Source organism: Rhineura floridana, chromosome 4, assembly GCF_030035675.1.
Source record: "Rhineura floridana isolate rRhiFlo1 chromosome 4, rRhiFlo1.hap2, whole genome shotgun sequence".
NCBI lineage: Eukaryota > Metazoa > Chordata > Lepidosauria > Squamata > Rhineuridae > Rhineura > Rhineura floridana.
The window spans coordinates 207003740-207023711 of NC_084483.1; the positions used below are offsets into that span (position 1 = coordinate 207003740).

General features: G+C 40.6%; 1 protein-coding gene across 7 annotated transcripts in view; it reads right to left on the reverse strand.

The window, feature by feature from the left end:
• Positions 1–19972, reverse strand: part of NCOA1 (nuclear receptor coactivator 1) — a 393348-nt gene that overhangs the window by 266995 nt on the left and 106381 nt on the right. For all 7 annotated transcript variants that reach the window (XM_061625852.1, XM_061625854.1, XM_061625846.1 and 4 more), the window contains exon 2: positions 3073–3249. The gene's annotated coding sequence lies outside the window, so the exon portion shown is untranslated. The remainder of the gene's footprint in view (positions 1–3072; positions 3250–19972) is intronic.

Below are 19972 nucleotides of genomic sequence, written 5' to 3' on the forward strand. Positions count from 1 at the left end.
CTAAGCCAAGCAGTCACCTCTGGTTCTTATAAATGTAACATGAACAAACAAGGAAAGGAGAGACTGTTTTCAATGCCAACAAAATTATTCTCACCACTGAACTGAGGACTGTTCCAAGAAGAAAGCTTCTCATTAGCTACCTTACAACACATCTTAATATTGTCTAAACAAAACCTTCCAGCAATTTATTATGTTCACACATTTTAAGTAACAAAGCGACAAGGCTTTTACTTGCATCTGATGCACCCAACCTATGACTAAGGGGGAGCGAGCTGTAACTCCAGTGTGAGCATCCCACACACACAGCTTACGAGGCACAGTGAATGGAAATGGGGGGGGGCTTTGTTGGGTGACTACATCTCAGCTCCTCCCTCAGATTCTCTCCCAACTCCAGCTGCCTCTGTGCACACAGTTCTGCAGAATAGTCACACATGCCATAATGTGTAACCAGAGTCAGACCCTGCACAGCACTGCAGAGAGCTGTCCTGAGTGCTTTCTGAACGCTCCTGTTCAAAAGGGGAATACTTTTGCTCTCATGCCCTCATTGCTTGGCTTCCTTCTGCCTGTTTGGAGCTTGGATTATTCAAGGGGAGGGGAGAGGGAGGGAGAGAGAGAGAAAGCTGTACTGTTGTGTTGTGAGTAAAAAGAACAATATATTTGAGGGATTATTCAAGAGGAGAACATCCAGTTTCAGGGAAAAGCCACTGAAGTTTGAAAGAAACAGAATCATTCCGCAAAGATGGAGAATGTGCAGACCACTGAAAAATCCAGTGCAAAATCTGAATTCAGCAGAATTCTCACCCATCCCTAAACAGTACATGTTAAAGCCTAAGCTTTGATTTAATTTTAAATTTAAAATGATATATTGCCTTTCATAATATAGGTCCAGGGGATGTTCACAACACACAATTTTATACATTAAAACAAAACAGCTAAATACAAAAAAGTAAAAATTAAGGATGCCAGAGTGAGCTAATAGTATTGTTCATCTGTTGTGCTGTTGCGTGAGGGGGGTGGAGAGGGGAGACAATAGAAGTTGACCCTCTTAGAAATTAGCACCTCCTTGAGGAAAAGATCCACTGCTCTAAAACAAGTTCAGTTTGGCATGAGGCAACGTGGCATAGATGCTCTGCTCATATTTCCTTAACAGCACTATTGATATTGGGATTAAGGGGAGAAGCTGTCCCATTGCAGACTTGTGTGTCCCGGTACAGGCTATGGCTTGCAGAATACACAGGAAGCAAAGTATGGTCTTAACTGGAGCACTCCTGTTTTCTAGATCTGGTTCCAGTTCTTTGCCTGCACAATAAGCCCTTCCAGCAATTCTTGGTCCTATTAGCCTGGGTCCTTTACCCACTCTTTCACACATCTGGTTTCCAAATTTCTTCTCATCCTTGAGCCAAATGGCTGAGCCTTTTGTCCTTAGCTGCCAAGCATCTTGCCTCAGATCTGATCATTTGCTCACCAGCTCTCAAATCTATTACAGATGCACCTATAAAAGAAGCGAGGATACTTGATAGTTAAGTAATGCTAATATATGCTAACTTGGATATCTTCTAACAGAAACTATTATAGGGTATCTATGATTTGAAATGTGGTGCTGGAGGAGAGCTTTGCACATACCGTGGACTGTGAAAAAGACAAACAATTGGGTGTTAGAACAAATTCAACCAGAACTATTACTAGAAGCTTTAATGATGAAATTGAGGTTATCGTACTTTGGACACATCAGGAGAAGACATGATTCACTAGAAAAGACAATAATGCTGGGAAAAACAGAAAGGAGTAGAAAAAGAGGAAGGCCAAACAAGAGATGGATGATTCCATAAAGGAAGCCACAGAGCTAAACGTACAAGATCTGAACAGGGTGGTTCATGACAGATGCTCTTGGAGGTCGCTGATTCATAGGATCGCCATAAGTCGTAGCTGACTTGAAGGCACAACAACAATATGCTTTAAATGTATGGAGTGGATGTGACCTCAGAGTAAACCCATTGAAACTAATGGATCCAAGTTAGTCATGGCCATTAACTTCAATGGGTCGAATCCGAGTAGGATTAACATTAGATACAACCCAAAGCCTCCCTGATGTGATCTATGCATGAATGGCCCTCTGCTCAATTGATCGTCTTCTCTCACTGAGATGTATGGAAGAAATGCTGCTGCACTCTGGGTGCTCCCCAGAGGGCTGCTTATTCATACAAAACATGGATGCTATCCCAGCAATGATCCTGTCACCAGTGGCGGGTCGCCGTAAGTCGTAATCGACTTGAAGGCACATAACAACAACAACAACAACATGATTAATCACCAGGTACTTTATCCTTACGTTTTGCTCCATTTCTGCATCTGACAGCAATTTCCAGTAAAGTTGCAGTTAGATGCTTGCCTTATCCAAATGAAATAAAATAAATTGCCTATATTTCACTGCAAGAGGGCAAAAAAAACAGAAAGCAACGTTCTGGCAAAATGGATCACCCTAAAGTAACAAAATAAAGCAAAAGACTGGTCACTTGTAGAGCTTAAATGAAAAAAGAAAAACTTCAGCAAGTTCTTTCCAGTGAAAACCTCGGGTGAAGAACTTTACAGTGTGGCTAACATTTGAGGGGAGGACATATATATGATGGTGTTGTCATATTTGACAGCAACCCTGTGTTCATCATCTTGTCAACTTATGCCCACAAACACATCAGTTATAACCAGACCTATCCCAGCTTTTTGGAAATTGGAATTTGCTGGCATGTAGAAAAGAAAGCACTGCAGTGGGGCAAGGAAGCCATTCTGTTTTTCACATCTACCAAATCCAGCAGAAGCTTTTGTCGTTGTGTGCTTTGGTAACAACAAATGCAACATTATCTGGCTCTGTGTTAATAAATACACTGAAAACAAACCCTCAGAGCAAAGAAGAAAAAGAAGGATTCCTGCTTTCAGCAGTTCTGTCTATTAGTTCCACATGAAGAGGCTTCCGCACAAGGCCCCTCTGACAGGTCACTTATAATTCTTTTTTTAAAAAAACATGATGAGGAGAGACGAAGGAGTGAGGGAAGAAATAATCTAGGAAAAACAACTTACCTCTACCTTTCCAGAGATGGAAGATAATTCATGAGGCAACAAAAACTGGAATCTTCAGTAAATCACATAAGCCGAGTAAAGGAATCTTAGAACTTCAGCAAACACATGCATCTCTCTTCAGCGGCCGGCTGTCAGATTAAGTCTCTCGTGGAAGGCCTCAGCATCAGTTACTGAATTCTGAAGAGGAAAAAAGACAAGTCTTCCAATTAGCCCAATGACCTTGCACCCAAATTCCAGACCAACCATTAGATCTATTAACCATATTAGAAATGAAAATAAAAAATTTCTGGAAGGCACCGACTACAAGGCTCAAAAGTGTTCCCAGTTCTTGCAGTCCAGGCATAGGTAGTGCTTCAGCCAATGCTGGCCTATGCCCGAGAGACTGGAGAGGTAGGGAGCTACCTGACTTGTCCTCCAAAACATCCCATTCCTCTGATGCAAATCCAGCTAGGAGCTTTTGGTGTTATTGTGGCTGCATTCAAATGAATTCTGGGGGGAGGAATGCAAAATTGTTGTTTTTAATTATATTTTGAATGTTTACCGTGTTTTTAAATTTTAATTTTAATGTATATTTTATGTTTTTTTATAAACTGCTTAGAAGTTTTATTTCCAGTTAGGTGGTATACAAATTTTGTTAAAGAAAAAAGTAAAATGAAATAGTGGGATACCAAGGAAGTGCAAAAAAGATATTAAATGGTAACGGACACAGAATTCTATTTTCAGAGTATTATTTTCATTATTTTCATGTGTTGGAATTGCTTTCTAATATGTCTTTAAACCTTTTTTTAAACAATATGTTTTTAACCTATTTTTAACCTTCAAAGCTTTATAAAAATGTTTTTAAAGTTGTTTTAATGTATTTTAAAGTCTGTGTTTATGATGTTTTAAAGTGTTTTTAGTGCTTTTGTTTGCCGCCCTGGGCTCCTGTTGGGAGGAAGGGCGGGATAGAAATCAAATCATAAACAAACAAACACAAGCCGCTTTCTAGACCTTATGACTGCAACAGATACATTTCTAAATGCACAGATAATGTCTGCTGAAATTTCAGAAGTTAGAGCCGGGATATCTTAAAACCCACCTCCTCCCACCTTGATCTGCCTCTCCTTTGTGTTCAGGTGGACAGGCCCTGTGTGTTTCTCACCACCAGCTGTGGTGTGGTAGTGGAATAAGGGAAAGAGCCTTCTCTTTGGCAGCACCCAGGTTAGAGCAATGCCTTGCCTCCTTACCCTTTTCACTAGTTCAAGACTTTTTGTTTAGGTCAGCATTTGGCTTGTCTTCTGTTTCATTCATTCATTCATTCATTCATTCATTCATTCATTATACTTGTATACCGCCCCATACCCCTGGGCAGTTTACAGTAACTAAAAACAAATACAATTTAAAATACATCTTTTAAAAAACAATTTAAAACACAATTAAAAAATTTAAAACAATATAAAACACATGCTACAATGCCTGGGAGAAGAGGAAAGTCTTGACCTGGCACCGAAAGGGTAACAGTGTTGGCGCCAGGCACACCTCGTCAGGGGGATCGTTCTATAATTTGGGGGCCACCACTGAGAAGGCCCTCTCCCTTGTTGCCATTCTCCGAGCGTCCCTCAGAGTAGGCACCCAGAGGAGGGCCTTTGATCTTGAACGTAGTGTACGGGTGGGTTCGTATCGGGAGAGGCGTTCCATCAGGTATTGTGGTTCCAAGCCGTGTAAGGCTTTATAGGTTAAAACCAGCACCTTGAATTGAGCTCGGAAACATAAAGGCAGCCAGTGCATGCGGGCCAGAATCGGTTTTATATGTTTGGACCGTCTGGTCCCTGTTACCAATCTGGCCGCTGCATTTTGCACAAGCTGCAGTTTCCGAACCATCCTCAAAGGCAGCCCCACGTAGAGTGCATTGCAGTAATCTAATTTAGAAGTTACCAGAGCATGGACAACTGAAGCCAGGTTATCCCTGTCCAGATAGGGATGTAGTTGGGCCACTAACCGACGTTGGTAGAAGGCACTCCGTGCCACTGAGGCTACCTGAGCCTCAAGTGACAGAGAAGATTCTAGCAGAATCCCCAAGCTATGAACCTGCTCCTTCAGGGGGAGTTTAACCCCATCCAGGACAGGTTGGAAATCCACCATCCGGTCAGAAGAACCACCCACTAGCAGCATCTCAGTCTTGTCTGGATTGAGCCTCAGTTTATTAGCCCTCATCCAGTCCATTGTTGCAGCCAGGCACCGGTTCAGCACATTGACAGCCTCACCTGAAGAAGTTGAAAAGGAGAAATAGAGCTGCGTGTCATCAGCATACTGATGGCAATGCACTCCAAAGCTCCGGATGACCACACCCAACGGTTTCATGTAGATGTTGAACAGCATGGGGGACAGAACTGACCCCTGCGGAACCCCATACTGGAGAGTCCAGGGTGCCGAGCAATGTTCCCCAAGCACCACCTTCTGGAGGCGACCTGCCAAGTAGGAGCGGAACCACTGCAATGCAGTACCTCCCACTCCCAACTCAGCCAGTCTCCCCAGAAGGATACCATGGTCGAAATGTCAAATATCAAAAGCCGCTGAGAGATCAAGGAGAATCAACAGAGTCACACTCCCCATGTCTCTCTCCCGACCAAGGCTGTTTCTGTGCCAAAACCAGGCCTGAAACCCGACTGAAATGGATCCAGATAATCGGTCTCATCCAAGAGTGTCTGGAGCTGGAACATTTTGTGTTTTGATGTGCTCTGCTGTTGTTGTTTTTATTGTTTTGATAGCATATTCATTTGCTCCTTTTTAAAATTGTAGGCTGCCTTGAATACTCCTTATTAGAACAGAAAGACAGGGTAAAGAATCATGACCATAAAAAACCCGATACACAACATAAGAACAGAAGAAGAGCCTGCCGGATCAGGCCAATGGCCCATCTAGTCCAGCATCCTCCCCTCACAGTGGCCACCAGATGCCCCCATGGGAAGCTCACAAGGAGAACACGAGTACAAGAGCCTCCCCTCCTGCAGTTTCCAGAAACTAGTATTCTGGAGCATAATGTCTCCAAAATTGGAGGCAGAGCATAGCCATTGTGGTGAGTATCCATTGATAGCCTTCTCCTCCATGAATTTATCTAATCCTCTTTTAAAGCCATCCAAGTTGCCTCTTGTGGGCAACTTAATATAAGTAGTTAATAAGAACCTTACATATTGTATCAGAACCTAGACAGCACTCAAGAGACTTTTCACAGTCCTGTCTGCTGCCTAACTCAATATTCCAAGGCACAATAGTATATCGTTTCTAGAAATCTTTCTCTTCCACAGAAGCTGAATTTACATTTTCTCAGACAGACAGCTTGGTACCAGGATACCTGAAAGATTGTCTTACCCCTTATATACCCAGTTCATCACTGCCGCTCTGCAAGTGAGGGCCTGCTGCAGATACCATCTTATGAGGAGGTCCATTCCGCACAAAATAGGAAGCAGACCTTTAGTGTTGTGGCACCCACCCTTCAGAACTCCCTCCCCTTAAATATTAGACAGGCACCATCTCTGTTATCTACCGAATACATTCCTCTTTCAACAAGCCTTTTAAGTAGAGACCTTATCCCAGTCTGTGTCTGTTTTGGAATTGCCTTGTAAGATGTTTTTGACGATTTTTAAACTATATTCTTAAGATGTTTTATTTTTAAAATGTTTTAAAGATGTTTTGTTTTTGTTTTAAGATGTTTACATTTACCGCCCTGGGCTCCTTCTGAAAGGAAGAGCAGGATAAAAGTTTAATAAATAAATACAAATAAATTAAGTAAATAATTATTTATAATTGAACTAAGGGTGATTTCTCTGCTTTCTATTTTGACCACTTCTCTAATTTCTTTCTAGCATCTACCTCCCCACTGGAGCTTTGATCAGCAGGACAGCAATATGCCCCTAGGATATTAGATTTTAGGGACTGGGTTTTCCATCTTTCATGTTTCTGTGGATACGTTTGTTTCTTTTCTAAAGTAACAACTTTCGCCAGCTCATTCCACTTCTCTTGAAAGGAATCTATCCATCAATCTACCTCCCTATATTTGTATCCCATGTTTCCTTCCTCCAAGCAGCTCAAAGTGGCATACCATAGTTCTCCCCACCCCCACCCCCACATTTTTTCTTCATAACGACTCAGTGAGGTAGGTTAGGCTGAGACACAACGAACTGGCTCAGGATCACCCAGCGAGTTTGTGCCTGTGTGGGCACTCCAGTTCCAGTCCAATGCTCTTATCACTACAGCAGAGAGGCTCTTGAAGTCGACATCATATTTAACATAAAGTCCTATACAGCCAACAGGCTCTTAAGGCTTCACCTGACCAGGCAGAGAAATGCCAGCCCCACAGATTTTTGTTTCCTACAGCAAAGAATCACAGTTCTCAAGGATGTTCTCTGATGAGGGAGCTTTCATGAGTGCAATGAATATGCAATAACTTCTCAAATCTTGTAGAAAACTACCTCTACTTTTATTTTTCCTGTTGCCTTTGTCGCTTCTTTCCTTTTCCTCCCTTCTCCCCGCCAACATTTTCATGGTAAGCTCTACTTTTTTACTTATGATATTCTATAAATTGCCATGCGTATATGTTATGCATAAAGCATCACCCATTTTAGTATGTGCCAACATTCTGTCACATTTCAGGATGACTAAGGCACAGAACAGTGTGACACAAAGAAGGGTAGTCTTGATTCTCACTCAGTAGCTCCCACCGGGTTCTGTGGGACTCCATGAAAAGGATGGAGCTGGGATACACTTGAGAAGGGGCAAAACTTTCCTACGGCCCCTGCCCTCATACGTGGGAGAGTCATAGAAACACAGCATCATAGAGTTGGAAGGGGCCAATAAGGCCATCGAGTCCAACCCCTGCTCAATGCAGGAATACAAATTAAAGCATACACTTGTGTCCAGCAGCCTCTTGAAGGCCTCGGTGTTGGTTCCCTCCCTAAGGAATTGGTTTCATTGTTGTACCGCTCTAACAGTTAGGAAGATTTCCTCATGTTCAGTCAAACTCTGGCTTCCAGCAACTTGAGCCCATTATTCCGTGTCCTGAACTCTGGGATGACTGAGAAGAGATCCTGGCCCTCCTTTGTGTGGCAGCCTTTCAAGTACTTGAAGAGTGCTGTCACATCTCCCCTCGGCCTTCTCTTCTCAAGACTAAATTGCCCAGTGCTTTCAGTTTCTCCTCACAGGGCTTTGTTTCCAGTCCCCTGATCATCTTTGTTTCTCTCCTCTGAACCTGTCCCAGTTTGTCCTCAGTAAATTGAGCGCTGGACCAGTATTCAAGATGAGGCCTAACCAGTGCCGAATAGAGGGGAACTAATACTTCACACAATTTGAAAACTATACTTCTGTTAATGGCGCCTAACATAGCGCTTGCCTGTTAATACTGAGGAAAAGATTGAACCTCTCTACCCACCCACCCCTTTTGCCAAACCCAAGAGGCATTTCACTGCCTGGCTGTCTCCCATACCACTGGTCTTCTTCGTCCATTACATGGCGGCAGAGTATTGTGCTACAGCTCTGGATCAGAGCTCATATGACTGGAGCACTAAGGAAAGAACTGTGGAGTTGCGTTTTTCAAATCATCATCTATAAAAGCTGTAAATGGAACCTCTGCAAAGCAATCACACCAATAAGCTCCTCCAGGCAGCCAAAGCTGAACACTACTTTTTACAAGATTTATCTGGGCTCATAACCCACCCTATCCCAAAGGCTGAAGGGTTAAGCTGAAATTGAATACACAATTAAATTCATCAAGACTCCTTAAGCAATTCTGCATTTATGTTAGGATTTGTTCGGTTGGAGTGGAGATCACAAAACTTCATCCTATTTTGGCATGATCCTTTTTTATTATTATTTGATCTTCTGTATTATTAATTGCAGCCACAGCTCAGAGGTGCCCTTTAATCAAACTGAGTGATGACCAGTTTTGCTCCCTGAAGGCTCTCAAAAATCAAAGCTGAACATACCCAAGTCAGAGCATGGCATCCTTTGTGTGATGCCAGGATTCAGCCTTGGAAAAAACCAAGTGTTATTATTATTAATTGTATTTCTATACCACCCTCTCTCCAGACACTTCAGATGGTGCAGAATCTGTTGCTCAACAGCTAACAGGTTTGAATCAACAATCTCAAGTTTTGAAACATCTGCACAGGATACCAAATTGTTTCTGGAATCAGTTCAAGGTGCTGGCTTTGACCTATAAAGGCCCAAATGCCATGGGGTGCTGATTTTCTCAGGGAGCATCTCCTCCAGCACAACAGCAACACCCCTGACATTTACACTCTACTAATGAAGCTTTGCTTAAAGTTCCATATTACATGGACGTCAGATTATTCTCCATAAGAAGAAGAGCTTTCTCTGTTGCACTCCAGAACTGTGGAATGCTCTCCCACAGGAGACCCAACTGGCCCTCTCCCAGCTGTCTTTCCAGAGGCAAATTCAAACCTTTAACTTCCTCAACTCATTTTTGCCTTCTTGTTTTCACTCTAAGGGTATGGAATTTTTTAGCTTCTATTTGTAGTTTCAAGTGATTTGTGTACAAACATTAAAATGTGCAAAACATCCAGGTAATATATAAATGTTTTAAATTAGCAAAATAGGTTATATGTACCTCATCCCACAGATAAGCTGTAGGATATGGATGTTTCACAATCAATTAGAGGAAGCAAACATTATATTTGAATTAGACAAGAAAATAAATGGTTGCCATATATTAAAGTCTCTGTTAGGTCTCATTTGGTAGGTCTATTTTTCTGAAAGTACAGTATGCCACACTTCTGGTACTATGCCCCTTATGGTATATTTTAATCAATGTTCCATAGTTTGGTTAGTGTTTGGTTACTATCAGGAATATAATTTACCTAAATTTATCTTCACTGTAAAATGAAGGGTGGTCCAGGGATGTGTACGGAACTTTTTAAAAATTGCCATTGCTTCCATACTTTTAGATTACTTTTCAGGAATTTATTTGACTTCTGGGATACTGTCCTGAGTGAGTTTAGGGTAAAAATGATACACTTCATAACAATCGTCCTGCTTCCTAATTCCATGTTCATCCATGATTTGTCTTGCTTTTCCAAAATTATAGGTATAGTTGAGTTATTATATGCAACAAGCCTCGTATCATCTCAGGATATCTGGGATTCCCAACCCACTCTGAATATATGCACATCAGAGCTTGGAAAAGTTACTTTTTAAAACTACAACTCCCTTCAGCCCCAGCCAGCATGGCCACTGGATTGGGCTGATGGGAGTTGTAGTTCAAAAAAGTAACTTTTCCAAGCTCTGTCACAGTACCATTTCCCAAACCCTTCACATTTGAAATGTAGACTTTCATGTTACTCATTATCTTATCCTACTTTGCGTGCACCTCTTTTTGGACTGTTAATTTCAGCTCTGCTTATAAAGAGTGCATTCTAGCTCTCTCAGATTGTTTTGTTTATTTATTTATTTATATTTAAAATATTTCTAACCCACTTTTCATTGCAAGCTATTTCAAGGCTGGATACAACAATTAAAAACCAGTAACGCTGATAAATACAATAACCATAGGCAGATAAAACAAATAAATAGACAACAGTCTATAAACCTACTTAAAGAAGTTTTTTGGTTTTAATGTGTTTAAGGATGTTTTCTTGTAATATATTTTAAAGTCTGTTTTTATGATACTTTATAGTATTTTTTGTGCTTTTGTTTGCCACCCTGGGCTCCTGCTGGGAGGAAGGGCAGGATATAAAACTAACAAATACATAAATAAAATAATGAAGCATTAAATAATGTCACTTTTATTCATCTCAAAAACAAGTATGATGGTGATGGTATTTATACCTGCCCTTCACCAGAAGGTCTCAGGGCAGGTTAATTCTTTCTTTTGAAAGAACTGAAAGAAGGAGATAAAAGTAAACCACCTAGAGTGGTGAACGAGTCTAGTTAATGCCAGGGCATTTGGACTCTGGTTTTAAGTGTTCCCCCCGTATACAACAATGCCTTCTCTTCAGCAGTCAGCCCAGGAAGCTCCATATGACAATAATAATAATATGTTTAACAGACAGAATGTCAACAGGTGAAGCTTTCCCCATAATTGTGTTTCCATACTAGAAAAGGCTTGATTTAATTTCTGTCTGCCACACAGCTGTTAAAGGTACAAGAGCCCTGCTCTTCCCCACCACCAAACCTAAACCATGCTAGGAATTCAAGAGTAAAAACAACAAAATTTGGGCAACTTAACATATTTAAAAATATAATGAACATATACAGCTGTATAAAAGCACAATCAAAGCCTTGAGAAACAACAAAAGTACACTGAGCATGTGCGATTTCACATTTTTAAAACTTGCTTTACCCATAATTTTCTGTTCACTTACTGCTTTGGGTCGGCCACTAACTCTCAGCCTAACCTACCTCATATGGCTATTGCTCCACTGACTTCTATAGGGCTTACTTCTGAGTAGACCTGGTTAGGATTGCAACCTAAGTCCTTGTATTAAAAACATAATTTTTACTTCCTTTCACCACTAAAGGCTCATGTCTCCCCGCCAAAGTAGTACAGCTTCAAAGCTTCAACAGAATCTTAATGTAATCTGATTACTGTAATTTGATTAACCTGACAGTAACCCCCACAAAATATGAAGAGACTTACTTCTGAGTAGACATGCATATATTGTACTGTAAGTTAACTATACAGTGAATTTTTAATGAGTGCCCACGTGTTCATTCATGGGGGAGGGGATGCCCCAGGACTCCATCCCCTTACTTTTTGAGCAGGCAGATCCCTCCCAGGGTCCCTCTGTTAGACAACCACAGCCAATCAGTTTGATCAATCTTCCCTCACTGCCACTGACAAAAAGGGAGGGGAAAGGCACCGGAGCTTAATAAGCCCAGGAGGCCCCTTCTCTTGATGCACTCAGCTCTCTGTGTGGCAGAAACTGACTGCCGGCTGGAAGGAAGGAAGGAAGGAAGGAAGGAAGGAAGGGGAGGCAGAAGCGGCTGTGTGCACATGCAGTGCTGACTTGCAAGTTGGTGGTGCACAGACCAGCCATTAATTAATTTTTTTAATTAATAAATAATTCTTCTCTTGGCTTTTTGCAACGCCCACCCCCACCCCCACCCCCAGGGATGACTTCACAATCCCGGGGTGGGAACCACTGCTATAAATAATCTTCTTAGTTCATGCCTGTAACACCCCTCAAGACCTTTTAATTCAAACCTAATTATACAAAGCAATACACTGAAGAACTCTATAAAAGAGATACCAAGATGACAGATTCATTCATGGAAGAACCATACGATGAACAAACAGACATTTTAGAATGTGAGGTGAAAACTGCTCTTAAAATACTTGGAAGAAACAAATCACCAGGAACAGATGGTATACCAATAGTGTTGCTACAAGCTACTGAGACTGAATCTGTCCAAATTTGGCAAAAATCTGTCAAGAAATATGGAAAACTAAACAATGGCACACAGACTGGAAGCGTTCAATATATATCCCACTTCCAAAGAAAGGAGATGCAGTAATTATCGAACTATTGCCTTAATATCCCGTGCAGGTAAAGTAATGCTCAAGATTCTACAACAAAGGCTCTTACCATATATGGAGCGAGAAATGCCAGACGTCCAAGCTGGATTTAGAAAGGGAAGAAGTACCAGAGATCATATTGCAAACATACGTTGGATAATGGAACGGAGCAAGGAATTTCAGAAGAAAATCACCCTGTGCGTTATAGATTACAGCAAAGCCTTTGACTGTGTAGATCATGAAAAACTATGGAATGCTTTAAAAGAAATGGGGGTGTCACAGCAGCTGATTGTCCTGATGCGCAACCTATACCCTGGACAAGAGGCTACTGTAAGACAGAATATGGAGAAACCGACTGGTTCCCAATTGGAAAGGATGTGAGACGGGTGTATTTTATCACCCTATTTATTTGATCTATACACAGAACATATCATACGGAAAGCGGGATTGGACCAAGATGAAGGAGGTGTGAAAATTGGAGGGAGAAATATCAATCATTTAAGATATGCAGACAATATCATACTACTAGCAGAAACCAGTAACAATTTGAAACGAATGCTGATGAAAGTTAAAGAGGAAAGCACAAAAGCAAGACTATTTATTTATTTATTTATTAAATTTATTAGTCGCCCATCTTGCTGGTTGTCCAGCCACTCTGGGTGACGTACAAAATAAAAACATATAAATACATTAAAACATTAAAAATCTCAACAACAATAATAAAACCTAGCCCACCCCAAAAGCCTGCCTGAAGAGCCAGGTTTTCAAAGCCCGGCAGAAGCTCATCATAGAGGGGGCATGGCGGAGATCATTTGGGAGGGAATTCCACAAAGTGGGGGCCACAATTGAAAAAGCCGTCTCCCGGACTTCCGGGAAGGGTTGCTTTGCCTGTGCTGCCTCTGAGCGAGCTCTCGTCTCAGAAGAAGCTTTTTCAGCTTTAAAATTAGTCAGAACGCTCTTTTTGACTGATAATGATTTTCTCCCGGGCAGGGAGAAACGTAGAGATCAACCCCAAAGCCTGTTTTTGTGGGGAGGACTGGATTTCATTTATTTATGAGAGAAAGTTCAAACTGCAATGCCGGACGGACTTTCATCAAGCTCTAGCTGATTACAGCGACACGTTTATCTTTTTTTTAAAGAAAAAACAGACTCTAACAGGCAGATAAGCATCCTTCTTTCTATCTTCTTTTTCCACTTGGCTTAAATTGGTGCAGCAAAAAAGAGATTTGTCAATGAATCAGCTGTGAAGAAATTCTAGGTGAGTGCTTTTCTCTTTTACTAACGAAATTAAGGAGGAAAGAAATCGAAAAAGCTTATCTTTGTTTTTATCGCAAAAAGCTGTCCTGGAGGTGCATTCTAAAGATATCAACGGAAGAGGGATTTCTATTTCGAGGAGAGGGGGGAAAAAAATTTTTTTTTTGGTCTATTTCATTTTGACGAATCTGCTTGTTCACGACGCCACTAATTGTTTTGATGTTGGGAACTAAGTTTGTTTTGTATTCCTGAACACATAGAGATAAGGCAGGCTGTATTGTCTACACTGATACAAGCAAGCCTGAAATATTAACCCAATTGTGGCTGAAATAATTTTTGTCTCTGTGGTTTTAAGAATGACAACCAGAAAAGTGAATGAGACCATGGAAGAAATTATGTTTCAGAAAATAATGGGTGAGATTGAGATAACGAAACAAACCCTGAGACAGGGTAGACAGGAGATGAAAATTGAACTTAACAAAATGACGCAGGAGCTTAAAGAAATAGTGGATTCTGTGAGAGAGGAGTTTGATGGGATAGGGAAGCTACAAGCCCTGGAGATTGGAACAAATGTGAAATTGGAAAAAGATTTGGAGTTTATGGATGTTAGAAATAAAGTTGACTGTTTGGAATTCAACGTTGTCTCTGAAGAAATTAATGAAGATTTTGGTGGTAAAGTTATTAATGTCTTGGATAATTTTCTGGACTGGAATGATGTGATGGAGTTTGACATAGAAAAAATCTATGGAGTTGGCTACAGATATGTGACAGTGGAGAAACTCTTAAGAGATGAGCCAGTGCATTTTGTAAAAAAGAAGAACAGAGATATGACTTTGCAGCAATACTTCAGCAACATATTCAGAATTCTTGACTGGAATGATGTGATGGGGCTTGACATGGAAATAATTTATGGAATTAACTACAAATATGTGACAGAGCAGAGATGCACCCAGAACAGAGATGTGACTTTACAACAATATTTCAACAACATATTCAGAACTGATGGCAAAGACATTTTGTGATGGGGGAAATTCCCATCAGACTCTTGTTATATGACTATGGCTACGACAGCAAGATCATCATGGGATACTGATAATGGACAAATGGATACTGAAACCACTGGATTTAACAGGACTATTGAAGATGGAAGATGGAATTAATATTGATAATGGAAGAATGGTTATGGAAATTATTGGACTTAACAGATTTGACGAGATGGATTAATTGATATGTTTACTTGGACTATGGCTATGACAACAAGATTATTATGGGATATTGATAACGGAAGAATGGCTACTGAAATTACTGGACTTAACAGGATTATTGAAGATGGAAGATGGAGTTAATATAGATAATGAAAAAATGGCTATTGAAATTATTGGGCCTAACAGATTTGAATTAGATGGATTAAGCGATATGTTTATTTGGAGAAAAATTGAAAGATATATCTTTCAAGGAATTGAAACCTCTCTTTGACTTTTTGTGGAAAGAATAAAATAATGTTTATGAGATTTGATGATTAATTAAGATAACTACTGGAGGAAAGTGATTTTATAATATAATTTTAGAGATAGGATTGTTATATATTCTAGACCTATAACTGATCTGCGACAAATCGGAAGTCGACATTTTATTTTATTGTTTAATTGTTTTTGTTTTGTTTTGTTTTTTGTCTTTGAAAATGTGAATAAAAATTAATGATTAAAAAAAAGAAAAAACCCTCTCCCTAGTCCTCACCAGTCTAGCTGTTTTAACTGGTGGGATAGAGAGAAGGCCTTTTGAGGCTGATCTTGTTGGGCGGCATCGCTGCTGATGCTGGAGGCGCTCCTTCAGACAGACTGGGCCAAAACCGTATAGGGTTTTAAAGGTCAGAACCAACACCTTGAATTGGGCCCAGAAAACAGTTGAACATCAAAAAGAGTAAAGTAATGACAACAGAAGATTTATATAACTTTAAAGTTGACAACGAGGACATTGAACTTGTCAAGGATTATCAATACCTCAGCAAAGTCTCTAACCAAAATGGAGAGAATAGTTAAGAAATCAGAAGAAGGCTAGAACTGGGGAGGGCAGCTATGAGAGATCAAGAAAAGGTCCTCAAAAACAAAGATATATCAGTGAACACTAAAGTTGGACTGCGAAAAAGACAAATAATTGGGTGTTAGAACAAATTAAACCAGAACTATCACTAGAAGCTAAAATGATGAAACTGAGGTTATCATACTTTGGACACATCATGAGAAGACATGATTCACTAGAAAAGACAAGAATGCTGGGGAAAACAGCAGGGAGTAGAAAAAGAGGAAGACCAAAGAAGAGATGGATTGATTCCATAAAGTAAGCCACAGACATGAATTTACAAGATCTGAACAGGGTGGTTCATGACAGTTGCTGTTGGAGGTTGCTGATTCATAAGGTCACCGTAAGTCGTAGTCGACTTGAAGGCACATAACAACAACAAAATTATGCAAAAAAAACAAACAAACAGGAGGGAGGATTTCATCTCCTCCTTGGGTTTCTCCATTATACAGGATGGCCCTGATAACTCAGGCATAGTGAAATCTCAGAAAGGTGAAGGCAAGAGGCACCTGAGGTCGTTCCTTTGAACTGAAGCCCATATTCCTCATTAAAAACAGGCTACGCCATTTAGTACTACTGAATATGGCAATCTTCAGTTTTCATAATCTTCCTAAAGTTTATCCCCAAGCATATACTACGCTGCCAGCCACACAGATGCGTGCATGACACTTTCTGTTACGTATCCCTGCTTTAAATATTTTATAAAAGGTTGGCTATAAGAATTGTTTGGAAGCTACAATTTGGCAAGCCATCAAGCACAACTGCTAATTTAATATGAATGAAGAAGCACCACACACGCACACACACATACACACTTATTAGCCTATTCCTACAAGGCCAAAAGAGAACCAACCGCCACCTCTTGGTTGATTACAGTTCAATACACTCATTTCTCTCAGACACCAGGGCTCACTTTTACTAAGTAAAAGGTAGGTGGGAGAGTGTCTCAGGAGCCCTTAGCTATGGCTGTCTGTGGCAAATGACTCTTGGTTTTGTTTCCAGAAAAAGCCTTACCAGATTATATTGCATGGCTCTCACCTCTGCATTCAAGGGGATCAATCTACCATACAAAAGTTTGTTCATCAGTTTATGGGGCAAGTGGCTGCTGCAGCGCTTTTGAAACAGCTGTGGGCTAATGGGAAGATGCTTCTTAAATGGCTCTGTTCTTACATACTAATGACACAAAGCTAGTTTATACCGAATCAGAGCTATCATTCATCCAGCCTGGTACTGTCTTTCTTTCTGATCTTGAACTGGTGGGTAAGGACCTAAATGGGCTCATATGAACAGTACCATTATTGACTTTTAACTTTTTTTTTGTCAAGGGGTATTTGGTTTTTAAGATCAACAAGAGTGAAGTGGACAGGAAGACAGACAGACTGAGTTAAATATTAGAAGTGGATCGCATATTGCAGGAAAGAGCTAAAAGGTGAAGCTCAGACTTAAAGAGGTTAAAAAGATTACTGCTCTAACCCGAATGAGAGCAACTCTCCAGGGTTTCAGGAAAGAGGCATTGCTAAGCCCAGACATTTGAGATCTTTTAACTAAAGATGGTGGGTACTGAATGCGATGCCTTAACATGCAAACTGTGGGCTCTACCACTGAGCTGCAAGCTCCACGTGTACATTAAAAACCCAACTTACCCAATGATGAGAATTCACTATGGAAGAGATAACAACTCTGGAAAAAGTTCTGCTTCAAAAGGATAAAATGGGATATTTAATCTTATGCTATCCACAAGCCAAGCTCCACTTAAGAGCTTTTGCTACTTCCTATTTTTTTCCTCTCTCATAAGAATATAAGACGAGCACTGCTGGATCAGGCTAACATCCCATCTGGCCTAGCAACCTATTCTTACAGTGGCTACCCAGATTTAGCTCCCTTCACAGACTCAGATGTGTTCATGCAATCCAGAAAAGTCCCAAGGCCACAGAGAGTTCAAAGTGAAAGGATCATGGATTCCTAATTCATCTCCCTGTTCAGACGGAATGTTGCCTGTAGCACAGTACATAATTCTGCAGAGACAAAAGGTCACCTGCCAATAATTCAAGCAAAGGAGCCATTCTTAGATAATCTTAGAAAACAACCCGTTCTTAGATCATCCTAGATAATAATCTGGCGGCTACCATTTCCTGTAATGTTCCCTCTCCTTCATCCACCACACTGTTTACATGACAAGTATATAGGTCAGGTAAGCCCAAGACCTTTACATGAGCAGCAGCCTACCTGATCATGAGCTCAAACTCTAGTCACGTGTATCCCAACTATTTGTTTGTTTGTTTGTTTGTTTGTTTATTTATTTATTATACTTGTATACCGCAACATAGCCGAAGCTCTCTGGGCGGTTTACAGTAACGAAAAACATATACAATTTAAAAATACATCTTTTTTAAAAAAAATTTAAACACAATTTAACAATTATTTATTTATTTATGTCTCTCCTGTGCCTGCCTCTAGCCTTGGGCAACTTCCTTCTCCCCCACCCTTCAAGACAGCATACATCACCAATAGTATGCTAGGTGAATCAGTATTGGCAGAAGAGATTTCTATAACACCTTTAAACATCCAAATTGCATTGCATTATACTTCTTACATATTTCTCTCAGATGATCTGCCTCACCTGCCTCTTAAGAGTAGGGCCTGCTCCAATCATTCCACTGAACAACTCTGTGACCTTGGAAAATCACCTGAGTGTGTGGTATTTACATTCCCTCTAATTCAAATAGCCCTAACCCAACTCGGTCAAAGGGAGATGAAAACCACATCACAGAGTCATTTTGAGAGTGGAAAAAATAAAGGTTGTAGATTCTTATGAAGGTGAGATACAGGACTCATATTACCCCACCCCACTTTTGTACCAATTGTCCTGGCTGCCTGTTAGTTTCAGAGCCCAATTCAAAGTGCTGCTTTTGACCTATGATGCCCAAAACAGATTGGGACCAGTTTGCCGGAAGGATTGCCTTCCTCCATATAACATCCTCCCCCAAAGAACTGAGATCTTCCCCAGAGGATCCTCTCACTGTCCCTTCATAAGCTTTTTTGTGGGACAACTCTGGCACTCCCTCTCCAGGGAGATATTTAGGACTCCTTTTGGGCTCAAAATTAGAAGGGCAGTCGAAGCGTTTCTTGGACTTTCAGTCTCCAGATATTTTTTGGCTGGTATCCGAGTTTGTTGTTGTGTTCATATTGTTTTACTGATTTTAATGCACAGCCCTTTTCTGACCCTTTTAGGCTGGGGAATACATCATCATCATCATCAAATTTGTTACTTGCCCTTCACCAGTGGGTCCCAGGGCAGATTACAGCCGTTTAAAATTCAACATTTTTAAAAAGTTAAAACAAATTACAGTCACAGGAATGTTTTATATTATGTTTTATATTTATAAATATATTATGTATATTTTTAAACCATAAAAAATATAATGGTGGTGTACAATAAATCATTAAAACATCATAGAATTACAAAATCATAAAATACAGAACAAATAACCAACAGTGAATCAAATTAATTCTACAATAATGCTTGACATTTTCAGCAAGTGACAAAATGTAGATTAAACCACTTCTAATCTATATAAAGATTAAACCACTGGGCAACATGCGAAGATTTCACTACTTCTGAGGAGGTGGAACATAGGATGCTGCCTTATACCGCATCTTATTCCATCAGTCCACCTAGCTCAGTACTGTCTACACTGACTGGCAGTGGGTCTCCAGGGTTTCAGACAGGGGTCTCTCCCCAGCCCTACTTGGGAGACAGCAGGACTGAACCCAAGTCCCGTCTGTGTGCAAAGCAGATGCTCTACCATGGAGCTACTGATCCAGAGCTTGGAAAAGTTACTTTTTTGAACTACAACTCCCATCAGCCCAATCCAGTGGCTATGCTGGCTGGGGCTGATGGGAGTTGTAGTTCAAAAAAGTAACTTTTCCAAGCTCTGCGATTAACAGTTTGCTTCTGGGTCTCCCTAGCAAAAGGAACATATTGAGAACAAGCAGCAGGCAAAAAGCCCCAAGTCAGCATCAATGCAGTGCCCCCTCTGGCTTCCAGGTCATTTTCCA